Below are 16,846 nucleotides of genomic sequence, written 5' to 3'. Positions count from 1 at the left end.
CTTTCACAGGATCATCTCTGTTTACAGGTCTAAATGACACTTAAAATAAAATGGCGAATAAATCGTATTAAAATGAACATAGCCATTTATGTTTTTTAGTGGAACTGTATTTCAGTTAGTAGCATAGATATAAGATTGCGGTAACTGTATAACATCAATAGTTTTCGATTTTTTTAGGGCAGGTGCACTTACCCCGTCGGTGCACTTGCCCCACCTGACCTTAAGTGTTGTCGGTTAGGCAAGCATATTATCATGTCATTTGTAAGCAACCACCACGATCAAACTTATTTATACAAATAAATGACTACTCAACAGTAGCAACACCATCTAGGACTTGGATTAACACACTCCGCGACACTTTACCTACCGCGCTCTTCACCGCGAAATAGATGTTAAGTGTTTTATCAAGTATAGTGTTTGGGATCACTGCGTGCGGGATTTTTTTCTTGTGAGCACAGTATTGAGGCTGACAGTAACTAAAACTTGGTCTTCTAGTAGTAGCGTTTAATTATACACTGGTTTACATAGAAATACGCATGGAAGTGGTCCCCTTCATCATCATCGTCATCATCATATCAGCCCGTTACAGTCCACTGCTGGACATAGGCCTCTCCCAAGGTACACCACAGAGCCCGGTCTGATGCCTTAGCATCCAGTCGCTGCTTTCTCTTGTGTAAGTAGTCACGCCATCTGGCTAGAGGGCCTCCCATGCTACGTTTGCCAAGACATGGTCTCCACTCCAGAAAAGACTTACTTCAACGGTTATCAGTTCTGCGACATGTCCCCTTGTCGTAGACAATTCTCGCGTCTAGAACCTTCTGTCCACAGACTCAACGAGTGACGTTCGGATACGTCACAAGTGTTCAGGTAATATTCACATAATATTATTGTGCATATTGTAGCAATTTGCACATATTAAAAGATGCGAATTACAATGCCTTAGCATTTGAGTAGGACAATTGTTCCAATTTATACGCGCAACGTTCGCATTAAAACTGCACGTTCATAATGGCAACGCTGTTTGTAAGTTGACAGTAACATATCGCTCGTCCACCAGAGATTTACTGGCACTGGATAAAACGCGGGGCATTTTTTAAACGCGTTACTAACTGCCGGTTTTATCAGCCGGACGTCCGCGAAATATGAACGCTGCGTTTTTAAATATTGCTTATTTTGGGAAGGTTGTGGAGTTTGCGAGTTGGTTTATATATGTAAGTCACTGCTCTGGCCTCGCAGTGATACTATCTATAAACCTTTGACATAACATAGATTCTGATTATAAAGAAGTTAACCCTTGGCTACAGATTATTTTGGTAAAATATTATATTCTCTTATTTTCAGACGTAGCTACGAAAATGTCGGTTGATACATTTTGATTACCCAGCCGACGAATCGCATTAATAACGTCATCGAAAATAGACATCACATTATAGAAACATAGAAAATCAACCCTTCAAATCCACTAACACAATAACCCTTTATCGCAAGTCAGTCAGATTCACCGTCGAACCGAACTAGACGAAGCACTAAATTTCCCCAGGCAATTTTAATTTAATAACAAGTTCCCTTACAGTCGCCGCCATGATTGTACGGAGGATTGCGTTAATAAATTATTGCGGAGTCGGCATCGAGTCTTTTGGCCATCTCATCAGTGTCTGAGAGTGTGCACGGAAATCGCATGGGAGTTGTTTAACATGCTGTGATTTTATTAAGTGCTTGCTTTGTTTCCCCTCGAATTGAGTCCGGTGGGAATGTTTCTTGAGTTTATATAACGAAGGGAAGCTTGTTATTTGCTCTTTTAAAATTATATTTTGTTTGGTTAATTAATTTTGTGACGTATCTTGTTGACATATACACCTGACATGTTAAACGGCGTAAAGCAGATAAGTTTATCCTGCAAAACCATGAGCAAACGGGGGTAACTTTTGCCAGCAAGGCGACATTGATTAAAAATAATAAGAGTAAGCAGTGGAATCATGAGTGGAAGGTTTTGTTGCTAAAGGTTATCAATCTGTCGTTTACAATTAATATACAAAATTGATAACTCTTTATGTTTATTTTTAATTATTTGAACTTTCATTTTCTGCACGTGGGTTTTTAAATAACAAAGCGGTCTACGAAAACACATAAAATTCGCTACAAATTTTATTAACAGCGGTACATAAATTACAATATAATATACACAAAAATATAATTCAAACTATATAAATCTTAATTAACCTACCTGATAAATTTTCGAATGTAACAACGGCATCGGCGGTTCGTACGCACAATTTAATTAAAAAAACGGCCTGTTGCTGCCACTATCTGCCTTTATACTTAAACCCGGCTAACGTCTGCAAAGTGAATATTTGTTTTAGAGCGCTAAATATCTTCACATAATACTTGGACGAGGCGACAGACGTGTCCGATCTATATTTCCTGCACCTTATTTTTCGCCCGCCTGAAACGCGCAACGTGTGATTGCTCATATAAAAAAAAATAAACAATAAAAAACAAACGTGATGTGGGAGTTGATATTTACATGTTCTTACCATCTCGTAACGCATCTCGTCGGTGATCCGCTCGCACAGGTCGGCCGGTATGTCCGCCTCGGTCACGTCCTGGAGCACGTACTTCAGTTGCGATGTTCTGTAATTTGCGATATATTTATTAACCGACTTTGAAAATAGGAGGAGGTTCTCAATTCAACTGTTTTCTATAATAGCTTTTGCTCGTGGCTTCGCACACGTGAAGGAGTTTTCCGGGATAGTAGTAGCCTATAACCTTCTCAGTGCCTCAAACTATCCATACCAAATTTCATAAAAATCCGTTAGATTTTGAGAATATCGAGAACATACAGACAGAAAAGGTGACTTTTATAATATGTATAGATGTAGTTGAGTATTTAAGGACCTGATTTATGTTCGTGGAGCATCTTACCAGCTGAAAACGATCGTTGCGGACCTATCGATTTAGATTCATAACATTAGTATGTCTTAAAAATGTTGACTTCCACATTTTGCTTCGAATTAGCTGTACTTTAATTGTTAATTTTAGCGCTGATGCGTTTGCTAAGGGACAACTATGCTACGATTTCACGTGTAGGATGAGATGCCATAAAATATGTTTATGCATATTATGTAATGATACCATAGAAATGACTGAAAACCAATGTAAAAGTTAATGTATTTTCATTTCATACATAAATTAATCTTGTATTTTTATTGCCATTGTCTCCCAGTCAACCTTAAGGTGGTGCAGAGATAAACAAAGAAGGAGGTGCATCCAATAAATCTGTAGCGGTATACAAATACAACAATAAATATAAATAATATATTAAACGAAGACATAAAAAAATAATACTTATACATAAATGCCATACCACATACTATGTATGTATTATATTGAATTAAGGAGATGTCTCTTCCAATCCAGTCAGTCTTAGTTCTAACCTCATTTTGAGAGTTAAACTTTAACATTGTAATCGGAAAGTGAATTAAAACGATATCAAATCAAGTTAAAACAGCAACAAGTCCGTTCATATTTACTCAGTCGAAAATTATATATGCAAGTAAGAAGAGTGAGTGTGAGTACGTGCAAGATCCGAGCGTGTTTGCTTTCACGGCGACACTGCGACTCGACGAGCGGCGTGAAATGATTTAACACGCGGCTTGCGGGCTCAGTGCCGGAAACGGTTCAAGGAAATATGCGTGGAACCGTGTCATTTTATTTATTTAGATACGTTGACATATTTTTGACATTTAAATTTTTAAAGATACACAATTTGAAATATTATAACTACATTAAAGCCCTATGTCACAACTTCGGAGTAAATACTACGTACATCACGCCTTTATCCCCAAAGGCATAAGCAGAGGTGCAACCAGAGCATTTACTGTTGTGTGGTCCCACAATGTTATAGGAACTGAGCCTATCGCTATATCGGACACAAATTTCAGGCTCCGGGCTAATATTGAGTAGAAAAACCCAATATCACTTTACCCGACTTAGGATTCGAACCCAGGAACTGAGAGCCGTGTCGTTCTGAGCACGCAATACATCTACGCCACCGCAGAAGTCTAAATACATACTACTACGTATAAATACATGCTACTCGTCACATAAATGTATAAACCGACCAAATACAAATGTCAGAGTGCAATCTATGCTCCCAAATAAATGTTAATAAAATGAGCACTATTTACATTAGCTGTACGTATAATATAATAACCGTCAAATAAAATTTATTTGAATCTTGTGAAACAGGCCCTAAAGATACTAAAATTTACCTGAAACAGACCCTAAAATATTACTTTACACTTGAGTTGTGAGCTAATATAATAATATTATAATTTGTATCTCGTATTCCATATAATTTGCACAACACGTCGCAATCATTTTCATTATATAATAATAATAATAATATCAGCCCTGTGTTATATAAATGCCCACTGCTGAGCACGGGCCTCCTCTATTACTGAGAGGGATTAGGCCTTAGTCCACCACGCCGGCCTAGTGCGGATTGGTAGACTTCACCCACCTTCGAAATTCCTATAGAGAACTTCTCATATGTGCAGGTTTCCTCACGATGTTTTCCTTCACCGTTAAAGCGTACGATAATTCACAAAGAATACACACATGACTTTAGAAAAGTCAGAGGTGTGTGCCCTTGGGTCTTGAACCTGCGGACATTCGTCTTGGCAGTCCGTTCCACACCCAACTAGGCTATCGCCGCTTTTGATTGTTTTTTTTATTGATCGCTTTCATTATAACTCAGTGTACATACTCACTGTATATAAATCAGCATGTACGCGCTGGTGGCTTTCCTCGCTAGATGCGGCGCGTCCTCCTTTCCTCCGTAGTTGTACTCGATCGCCTCCTGCTTACTGCACCGGCTGACCACGTCGTCATCGAACTTGCACCACTACGATCAACATTCAATACTTCAATGATTGAAAATGATTTTGAAACTTTATTAAGTACCTACTAACACAGTCATGGTTACAAATGAGAGCCCTATGTTTGATAACTAGTTTCCACTAGCGAGTCAAATTTTTGGAAGAATAAAACACTTACAGCTTTAGAAAACCTCAATGATTGAAACAAACTATTTTTAAACCTTATTAAGAACCTACTAAAACAATACGGTAGAGCCCTAAGTTTGATGGCTAGTTTCCACCAGCGAGTCAAATTTTTGGAAGAATAAAGAAAGAACTTACAGCTTTAGAACTTGCGAATGCCATTATATTGAACTATCCAAGTCAGACCTTAGGGTACATGTTATAAGAAGAAATTAATATTTTAAGTTGTTAGAAAATATTTTATGATGTTTTAAAACAATATGGTCTGCAGCATTGTTGATACCAATGGTGTTTGACTCGTCAGACGAAGGTACTGCTATTGCCTACCTTGCCGTCCCCCCTTGGGGTTGATGAACACGACGTAGTGTCCGCCGTGGTTGTCGCCCGAGTGCACCAGCACCGCGTGCAGCGTGTAGTGGGAGGGGGTCGACGGTATCTCTTGCAGGTACGGGTCCAGATTGATTTCTTCGTAGAATTCAAACCTAAACAAGATAAGGAATTAAAACTAATATTTTTTAACTTTCAAAAGGAGGTTGTTTATTTATTTAAGAACCTCCAAGAAAAGATACACGACATATAATAAAAACAATGGTGTATCATTACTACAAATAAAAAATGTGAAGTGCTCCTTCAATTATAGGAGACCACAGCATGCAAATTTATTATCGATTCTCTTGTATTAGATTTATGCGTCATTTGCCGACCACAAAATCTCCAAACCTGTCATTAAACTTGACCGAGGCGTCTCTCTGCGGATCGTACTGGAACCTCAGCAGGTGTAGGTGCAGCACTGGGGGGAACACGTCGAACCTGACGCCCTTCTCTGCCTCCTGCAGGCCGTGCTCGCCGGCGTCGTACTTGTTCTCGCCGTCTAGCGTCTCTGTGCTTATATAGTCTTTGAACGACTCGTATACTGTAATTTAAATGGATTGGTTAGAGAAATGTAAAGGAAAATTTGGGATTAAAATATATTGGTAATCAAAGAATTTCGAAGGTATGTGATGTTTGCCAACGCGACCTAGGGTATAGGGGACTAAGGCCTAAATTCCCGTAGTGGTAGAAAAGGTTCGTATACTCCGCAGTGGGATATAATAAAAATCTAGTATAAATGTAATTTTTATTTCAATCTAAGCATAGATGCAACTTTGTGATTTGGCGGTTGGACAAAATGATTTATATTGCTTAAAATAACAGCCATTTTCAATAATTGCAATCTCAATTTTCAATCAGATTCTAAAATGAACCAATCAAAATAAATCATTTGTAAGCATGTCAAAAAAACTTCGCTCTCATTGATCTATTTTTGGGATATCTCGAAAAAAGCATTGAGATCGTTTATTGAAAACGGTGTTTAATCAACGTAAAAATTGCAACAATTTAATAAAAACCCTGCGGGTTTGCGGACCAAAAATTACTAAATAAAGTTATATTTGTGATCTATATATAGCTGGAGAATACGACCAAAGATCAGAAAACACACTGTTTAAATACAAATCAAGACTATATTACGTACATCAAGATAATATCGCTATAATTGCAGCACTGCAGAGATTACATCCATTATGTTAATTGTAAACCAGTTATCTAATTGAGATTGTTATTAATCTTAGAATTGATTTAGATTCTGTTGTAAACGATTCAAACAACACTATGTACATTAATTATCATAAAACTATTATTAATGGATCAGGAAACGCATTAAAAACGATGTATATTTTCACTAATAAGATGAAGCTGTAAGTAAAAATGTGTATAAATATTGCGAACTTATTAATTATCTAGGGCAGGGGTTCGCCGTGAGTCGGTCCTCTAATTATTGGACATCACAAATATTGGCGTCAAATTTATATTGTGGTGTTTTAATTTTCGTTTCGATCAACCAAACCTGACTACTATTATTGTAGGTACCTATTTCGTAGGTATTTTCGACTGTCTTCTTCAAATAGCTAGGACAGGGCGCCGTGAAAAAATACTAAACTTGTAACTGCGCAGGATACAAAAGATTGGGAACCCCTGATCTAGGGCAAGGATTTACCTTTAATGGTTAACATCAGGGTGTTAAGCGAAATTAAGCCCAAAGATATATACATATACAATGCCATATTACTAGCGTGCCCGCATTATTTTGTCACGTGCTACCACTGGCACGCGCGCCAATGGTTCGCCATCCCTGGTCTACGGCTATGCTTTATATTTGGAAATATTATACAATAGTACCTATATTCAACATGATGCCCAACATAGATCAGTTGTTAGTTATAACTGTTTTGTTATAGTACAGAGTGACTACCTCGATGGCGTAGTTGTAATACACGGTACGAGCACGACTACCATGCTGAGGTAATTATAGTAGATAGGTTCGAATCCTGGGTAGGCCAAAATAACTGTGACTGTGTTTTTCCATTTTAACAATTACTCAGTTGCAGCTCGGTGTCAGGAAGTGGGTGGTGTGATACCCCCGCGCCTCGCAAAACACGTAAATCTGTTGGTCCTGCGCCTGATGTCTCTCCGGTCATGTCGGATTGCCGTCTCACCGTACTATGATAGTGAAGGAACAGAGAGTGCACCTGTGTATTGCACACACACTTGTGCACTCTCGGTTGAGATTAGTCGTCGTGGCTGAAATTAGGCTAGGAAAGAATCATCATAGTCGAGAGTAAACGAGAAAGTTGCTCACCGCAGATAGGATCACCGTAGCCGATGAATCTAGGCAATGACAGAAAATACCTCGATACGTTGCCCGCCTTTGAGTTACAGTCTCTGTTTTTGAAGGCCCTTAAATCTGATTTACTTACTGTTATTCTTTCCTTTAACACTTAGTTGTATATCGTAGAACGTCTCCACCCTCGTGCTGCTGCAGTTAACGTTTTTACATTTGATAAAAGACGTCATTTTGCCTTCAAACAGCTTCGGAACGGTCCCCTCCACTACTGTTCCTTTCATTTTGTTTTCTAATTTGTCCAACAACACCTGCAAACGATTTTATAGTTTCAAACAGGCCGGCATAATTGTGATGATTGGCAGGGCTAATAAACTCAACTCAATCAATCAACGCTATCGGGCCTCCGCTTTACTTATGAGGTGCAGCTTTAATATAATAATAATATTAGCCCTGTATTATATATTTGCCCACTGCTGAGCACGGGCCTCCTCTACTACTGAGAGAGATTACGCCTTAGTCTCCACGCTGGCCTAGTACGGATTGGTAGACTTCACACATCTTGAAATTCCTATAGAGAACTTCTCAGATGTGCAGGTTTCCTCACGATGTTTTCCTTCACCGTTAAAGCGAACGATAAATTCACAAAGAATACACACATGATCTTAGAAAAGTCAGAGGTGTGAGCCCTTGGGATTTGAACCTGCGGACATTCGTCTCGGCAGTCCGTTCCACACCCAACTAGGCTATCGCTGCTTTTGCAGCTTTACCGTGCCCATATAAAAAACTAATTATTCTTTTAAATTTAAGTAGTATCCTGTTAAGGCGATACCTCAAGGTCCAAATTCATACATTTTGTTTCACCTTTAATCTGGGTAACTAAACAAGTATTGGCAAGTAAAGAATTTAAATTCACGTCTAGTTAGTGATTAGTTCTCGCAGTTGAAAGAAAAATGTAAAAATAATTAATAATCATGGATATTTCTGCCTTTAAAATTTCGTCATATTAAAATTTAAAGGCCGAAATATCCATGATTATTAATTATTTTTACGTTTTTCTTTCAACTGCGAGAACTAATCACTAACTAGACGTGAATTTAAATTCTTTACTTGCCAATACTTGTTTTGTTACCCAGATTAAAGGTGAAACAAAATGTATGAAAATGGACCTTGAGGTATCGCCTTAAATATTTAGGTGATGGAATAATCTTTTATACTTATTTCAACGATAATTTTACCGTAACATAAAGTAGAAAAATCCAAACATATTTGCCTTTAACGTACGCTACATGTAACGCAAACCATCAGGCGAAAAAATGCGCTCGTTTTTCATAGGTTTTGTGCGAAGTGCATTCTGGCACGGAACACTGACGGCAAAAATAAGAATGCTTCATATCCTATTGTGAAACTTACTCTCAGGAATTCCTGTACATCATGTTGCATGAACGAGTCCAAGGTTTCCCAGCCGAAACTCTTCGTCAGTTTTTTAGTTGCCACTGGTTTTTCCGAGAACTGGAGGTCGTAAAATACGCGTTGGAGGGCAAAGGCTACAGATCTGGAGCTGTCGTCTCCCACTGTGGGTATCTTGTACACAGCCTTACGTAATACGTTTGTGAAGAAGAGCGTCTGAAGGAGTGAGTTCATGTAACACGTGGCGCCCTGGTTTTTGAGACCTGAAATTTGTCAATACTAACTGAATACATCATGTAATTCATGAATATATACATATAAAACAAAGTCCCCATTTCTGTCTGTATGTTATCGATTTTCTCAAAATCTACTGACGAATTTTTATGATATTTGGTATGGAGATTAAGACCCTGGGAAGGTTATAGGCTACTTTCTATCCCGGGAAAATATATACCGGGACTTTTATCCTAGAAAACTCCTTCGAACGGCTAAAGTCGCCTATAAACGCTAGTTATATATAAGTTTTCTTCTCTGAGAATAGTGCAGACTGCTATGTAAACTTGCCAAATAGCTTCAAAGCAACCTTAAACTCACCGACAAATCCCGTGTGTTTCTTGGAATCCCACGACACGCCGTGTGGCGCCTCAGCCAATACGTGAGCCTCGATAGTAATGGAGTCGTCTTTCACAAAAGCATTCTCTGAATTCATCAAGTCCTCCCAAGAGATGAAGTGCGCGAAACCCCAGTCGTCCTCCTTGCTGTTGGAGATTTACTTTTGGTTTAGCTCGGTACAGTGCAATCACGTTTAGTAACTGACGTGCAAGTTTTAAAATTTTGTCAATTACAGTCGTATGTTTAAATTTATTGTGGCTAAAAAATTATTAAGGTACGATGCATCGGCGCCAAATTTATTATTTATATTTACGAGTAAACTGTCAATGTGTCGAACAATTTATGGGCTTTAAAAAGGATTTATTGATTGATCAATCTATGTTATTTGATTGTAATTTGGTTATTACATGTATTCATAAGACCATAATGTAAATAATCCAAACTTATTTACAGACATGTACTTTTTATCTCCGAAGGGGCAGGCGTAGGCACAACTGGTGCCTACTTTTCGCCGTGTGTATTCTGTCTTATGATGTGATAGGGGGTCAATCATATCGGACACAAATTTTAGGGATGATACTCAGTAGAACAACAAAATATCACTTTGCCCGCTCCGGGGATCGAACCTGAGACCTCAGCACTGCAGTCATACCGTAATAACACTACGTCACCGAAGCAGTCGCACTTTTAAGAGAACAATAATACTTAGTGATGATAAAATGTACCAGTGATACATATGATGAAGTTTCCTACACAAATGAACACCATCTGACTTGTGTGAGAGGAGCTTGAGTTCCCCCAACCCGTAACAGGACCATCCTGGCGAGCTGCACTCTCCGTTACACTGCAGGAATATACCCAGGGCCTTCTGCTGCTGACGATCAGGCGTGGTCGTATGGCGGATTAAGACGAGGATCTTCCACGGCAGACATCTGATGTGAAAACATACTGATTGTCAAACAATTTAATATCATTGAATAGTAGGTAGACCCAATTCCTTTTTGAGAATGTTAAGACAGGGATGGAATATTTGTAAATGTCTTCCTAGAGCTTGATATTATTAAATGGATTAAAATGGATAATGCTTATGGTGCTAAATTCTTGTATGATCTGGGAAAACGTAGCAAGAGACAGACGATAAATATAAATCATAATTTAACAGTATTACTACAGAAGAGGGCCGTCAACGACTGGATACATAAAGCAGCAAACCGGGCTCTGGCGTAGCTTGGGAGAGACCTACATATGTGCAGGAGTGGACTGCAACGGGCTGATGGTGATGGTGATCAGTATTATTAATATATGTCACCTGACGTAGCACGGGGGGGACAGCACCTGCTCTTTCAGCTGGCTGATGTTCTGTACGATGTATCTGAACGTCGCTTCTGGACGGGCGATGTCGTCATCTTCTTGTGAGATATCCTGCAAATGTAGTGGAGGATGATTTATTTGTGTTAGATAAATAAGGCTGGCCTGGGTAGAATGGTGTAAGCATGCTAATGATATAAACTTATATATTTCGTGAAATATAAGTCATACTGTGTAGGTATGATTATTATATTGAAACTTATTAAATCTATCTTTACTTCCACGAATTAAACACGGGAAGATGCATTCTTGTTCATATTTATAGGTTGATTGGGTTATGCATTTTATTAATGAGGTAAAAATATATGAAGGTTTACAAAATAATTGCAACTAACAGTGTTTGTCGGCGGTGCAGCTGTCGCGTTGTCGGCGCTGCCTGTTTCGATCATTTCAGCGGCAATCATGAAGCTGATAAAGAATTAACTATAAAAACAGGGCATTTAGACGAGATGCCTTTCTATAATCAATAATAGTAATACAACTATATGGGTATGACATAATATTATGTGAAATGACATTTCAGCGATAAGTCACGTAGTAAAACCGAACCAATAGAACAGAAAAAACTGTATATAGAAAGTAGCATAGAAGAGTTTGCAACTCGTCCAGGCCTCTGTTGATTGTAAAATTTCTTCTCATACGTTTAATGAAGTTTGCATTAACTTTACACGTGTTGTCGCTTTTAGATATTAAAACACGGAATAAACTCGGTACTGGACCTGTCTCTTGCCCAAAATCTGCCCTGATCTGATAAGTTATATTACTTGACTTATCACCATAAATTCTGTTAAGTTTACAAGCTAAGTTCAGCTAGCATGTTCTTTTAGAAATTATTAAATGTATTGTGCAAGAACTGTTCCGATGCGTTTAAACCAGAGTCAATATTTTAATTAGGATATACACATGCGACTCGCTGCAATTTTTGCAACCTTCAAAATTTGCAGAGGTCAGCTTGCCGTAATTGTTTACACGGTGAAGATCGCTTGCAGAAGTTAATTTATGCAAGTTTTCTTGCTACATTTCGCTTAGAGTCATGAGGATGGTGTAGATTCTAGGCAGGCTGTCTAAAGCATGATGCTGCGATAAGCAAAGATGCAGTGTTTGTTTATAGGTTACATTGTCGACGATAACACACAGATGAAGTAAACCTTATTGTGCGAATGTAATTATTGCAATTTATTATGTAAAGATAATGCTTACCTTAAGTTAAAATGTTACACATAATGGATCATATCAAAATAAATAAAAAATAATTTTGTGATTTTTTTAGGTCGATGACATACGTCACCTAACGATTTTTGGTTGTCAAATTTGATCGTTCCAAGTTTAAATGTGATGACAGAAAAATAATAACACACATGTAAAGTTTGAACATGCTAAAGGAGTCCATTTTATCTGCGGTTTGGTATCTATTGACAGTTAAAGTTACTTTTGGGTTATCGATCACAATGTAGAAATGGCGTCCTATTTTTGAAAAAAAAGGTCATTCTGTCGCCTTAACTTCAAAAGAAATGGAGCTTTAATCATAATTTAGTTCAGCAAAATCAAATTAAAATTAAAAAAGTAACAGGCCTACAATCTCTGAATACCTACGCCACAATATCTACTGGAACAAAGCTGAATTTCAGCCATATCTCGTTTCAGTGGCCTATTTACTTTATAATTGGAGTTGGTTTAGCAGGCTCTGGATACCGGAAATTAATTAAATCTCCCAGTCATCTAGTGACGACATTATTCTCAGTTCTAAGATTGACATTAGAAGTTAATTAAACTTGTTGACGTTTTAAACCTAACAACACTCTTGTTTAAGACGTGTAGCTATTTGTAGATATTTTTTTAATAGATTATTAGTTCGCATTTCCTTATTCAACCCGTATAGTGGTGAAATAAAAAAAAAATGTCTTCTTTATTTTGTATCAGGTATTACTTCGCATACATTAAGTGCAGTGAATCTGTTTTTTAGAAATTTGGAGGTAAACCTGGACATGGCCACCTTCGTCGCTTGAATTACTGCGAGCACACAAGCACAATCAAACCGATATATACCTTTTTAAATTTCTTTGAATGACGAAACGAGCTTGCCTTTCGCCTGATGGTTAGCGATACGACTACCCCTAAACAATAGAAACACTATCCAACACCTTGAATTACAAAACATTGCTTGGTATTCCACTGCGCTCGCCATCCTGAGACGTGAGATGTTAAGTCTCATTATGTCCAGCAGTTACACTGTCAATAATATTCTTCAAACCGGAACACAACAGTGACTACACACTGCTACTTGGAGGCAGAAAAATACATTGCGGTGGTACCTACCCATGCGGACTCTCACATATGAAAGACCTACCACCAGTAAATATATAAAACAAAACCAATAGTCCATTACAATCGAAACAGTAATTATAAGTTGTGAATAACAATGGGAAGCGGTAATGTCGGCCGACGGGCTCCGATCACGCATTAGAGCTGCGTTTACTCCATTAAGGTAAATGGTATCCACGCACCGCAGTTACGAATCATTAGCGGCGTATAATTTGCAATACCGTTGGGGATATGTTTCTTTTGACGTTTGTGTCATGATTTTAATGGTGTAGATTTTGTGGCATGAAAAACTGGTCTTCTAGGGTCTTTTGTGATTGGATAGTAAAGTGTACTGTAGCTCTGTCTTAAGTGTTAACCTCTTTGAGGAGGTTTTTTTATACGTGCACAACGTAGTGACCCCAGTGCAGCTGATGGTAAGAGGGGCCCCCTCGACAGTCGACATAATTATGCCGGCCTGTTGGAACCGGTTAAACACAGGCTGATCCCGAATCGCGACATACTTACTATGGCGGGTTTTAACAACTTGTGTTCGGTGTTTGCCGCCCGCGCGGATATAGCATATATCCTACCACTAGCAAAGTACACTAACACCTTCATGAAGAAGTAGACTATAGTGCATTCAGTATTCGCCAAATTAATTTTTCCGTCTCATGATGATAAGGGTGCAAATTGCACTCGGGCTCTTCATTTCGTTTAATCGAAAAACTTAGACATAAATAAAAATAATTTTAACAAAAAATTAAACCGCCTTCAAACACCACTCAAAACCAAAAAATAATTTCACACAATAGGTGTATACTGATTACTAATTTTGGAGTCGGTGCCTAATTAAAATTGTTAGTTAAGCTAGATAGATACATGAAGAAATATACGAAAACAAAGTGCTGCCAGCCCTGCAGCATTCACGTCGAATTGATAACCTCCTCCTTTTTTTGAAGTCGGTTTAAAAATGCTATTGATCTATAAAAACGATTAACAAATCACCTATTTTTCCTCAACGATACTTTGCCAGCGGATTAGGAAGTTCCCAGTATTAATTGAAACAAGGCACGGGCTGTTATTCAATTAATGCTAATCATTTGAGATGGTGCGGTCAGTGGGATTTCAATCGACGGGGATTAATTGCGGATTGACGTGGGTATTATGTCCTATTCGAGACTTGTTTCGAACATTTGGATTTGAATGACAGGGATTCCAAATTCAAATCAACTGGATAGTTTATTGACGGTTGGGTGTTGCTTACTGAACTGAGGTCCGAACGTGTTATTTTACCTTTCCTCTGTCTACATATAGTGTGCTGTGCAGTGGTTGGATATATGGGTTATTGTATTTTTAAAGGTTGAGTTTTACGTTTTGTTAATTTTAATGTATTTATATGTTTTCCATATTATATAAGTGTGACATATATTTAATTGGTAATCAAAGATTTAGTGTCAGGAGGGCCAGTGAACCTGGCCCTCCCATAAGAAAAATCAACGCTGCAGTATTGTTTAGATTGCACTGCTAGACGGTTTCTTTTGTTGGCACAATATTATAATATTTGTTTGTTACATTTTGAATATTAAAACTTGTAAATGTTTGTCTCAATAATAAAAACCTTCTTCCTTCTGAACTGAGATTGATGAAGACGATTACCTTTGCTTGCAGTACCTGAAAACTATGATACATCTTCTGCGAAACGTGCATTTTTGATACACCTACATAGGTACCTGCTCTTGGTGGTTTTACAGAGCTTAACAATAAAAACCTTCTTTCTTTATAAACTAAAATTATGAAGACCATGCTTGCAGTAGCTGACAACGATTGTATACCTTCTGCGGAACGCACGTTTTTGATACACCTACATAGGTACCTGCTCTTGGTGGTTTTACAGAGCTTAACAATAAAAACCTTCCTTCTTTATAAACTAAAATTATGAAGACCATGCTTGTAGTAGCTGACAACGATTGTATACCTTCTGCGGAACGCACGTTTTTGATATACACACTCTTGGTGGATTTTCAGCGCTCATTTGTTTGTATACAAAAGGGCATAGTTCTGACTGCAATACTTGTTGGTTGCATCTGAAGCGCGTCGTCAGTACGTTTACAAAACGGAGTGTTTATAGACTAGTATGAGCGTGTTTTGTACCTCTAATAGTTAATACTTTATTTGCTATTTTGAATGACGTTTATATTAGACGAAGCAAGAAAAAATCTTAAAGAGTAAAGACATGTGTTTACAACGGTATTTATTATTAGTAATGCTCATGGGTTTGTTACTTTATCTGTGGGCGATTTTTAATCACGGTAGATTTTTTAACCTTTTTAATTATGCTTTTATCGCAATTACACTTAGCATTAATCCTTACAAATATTTTTTTGATTCGTCATTTGTTGTTTTCTCTCGTATAATAATAATATAATAATATCAGCCCTGTATTATATACTTGCCCACTGCTGAGCACGGGCCTCCTCTACAACTGAGAGGAATTAGGCCTTAGTCCACCACGCTGGCCTAGTGCGGATTGGTTGACTTCACACACTTTCGAAATTCCTATAGAGAACTTCTCAGATGTGCAGGTTTCCTCACGATGTTTTCCTTCGACCGTTAAAGCGAACGATAAATTCATAAAGAATACACACATGATATTTAGAAAAGTCAGAGGTGTGTGCCCTTGGGATTTGATCCTGCGGACATTCGTCTTGGCAGTCCGTTCCACACCCAACTAGGCTATCTCGTATATCAAACAATAATTAGACAATTACTAAATAGAGAGGCGCAGCAATAATGACGTTAATCACCTGTTTACGGAACCTTTTAATCTAACTCGTGTCCAAACTGATTGACAATTTAGCGAAAACGTAAAGCCTAATAAATTACGACTGCAAATCCGCAAAGGCCGGTAGTTAACCGTGGAATTACTTGGCATTTCAACGGAAATCTTGTTCCATCAGCCAATTGCAATAAATGAGCGGCTCTGATTGGAATCCGAGGGGATGGGTTTTTTTTGCCCGGCTTGCCCTGGACGTCAATCCGGGAGATACCGACGCAATTTCCCCAACCCGCTTTCATTTACTTTCATTTATCACCGGCCATTATTGTGTTTAGTTTTATTACGGCGCGTCAATTATTTTATATGAAAAGGTTTTACGTTCGCCATTCGTTCGAAATTCGAAATGTTTGCGTTGAAATTGAATATATTTTTTATGGACAGATTGTGGCTTTTGATTTTAATGTTCGTTTTTTAAATGGAAACGAGAGATTTAGATCGCTTTTTGCGAAATGTTAATTAATTTATATTAAAAAAAACGTTATATCCTTTTCTTTGTTCATCATCCGTGACCTAATCCTACATAGATTCCCGCGAAATTAATGTGTTTTGTTATAATAGCCACTGCAATTATTGTGTACTAGCTTCCGCTCGCAGCTT

The 16,846-nt window shown here is 38.0% G+C and overlaps 1 pseudogene; it reads right to left on the bottom strand.

Annotated features, from left to right (window-relative positions):
• Nucleotides 1-2,127: 2,127 nt before the first annotated feature.
• On the bottom strand, nucleotides 2,128-12,441 carry LOC119188398 (annotated as a pseudogene).
• Between the last annotated feature and the right edge of the window lie 4,405 nt (nucleotides 12,442-16,846).

This window comes from Manduca sexta, chromosome 12 (assembly GCF_014839805.1).
Source record: "Manduca sexta isolate Smith_Timp_Sample1 chromosome 12, JHU_Msex_v1.0, whole genome shotgun sequence".
NCBI lineage: Eukaryota > Metazoa > Arthropoda > Insecta > Lepidoptera > Sphingidae > Manduca > Manduca sexta.
Note: the sequence above shows the minus strand (reverse complement) of the source record. Positions and strands in the feature narration are given on the sequence as shown.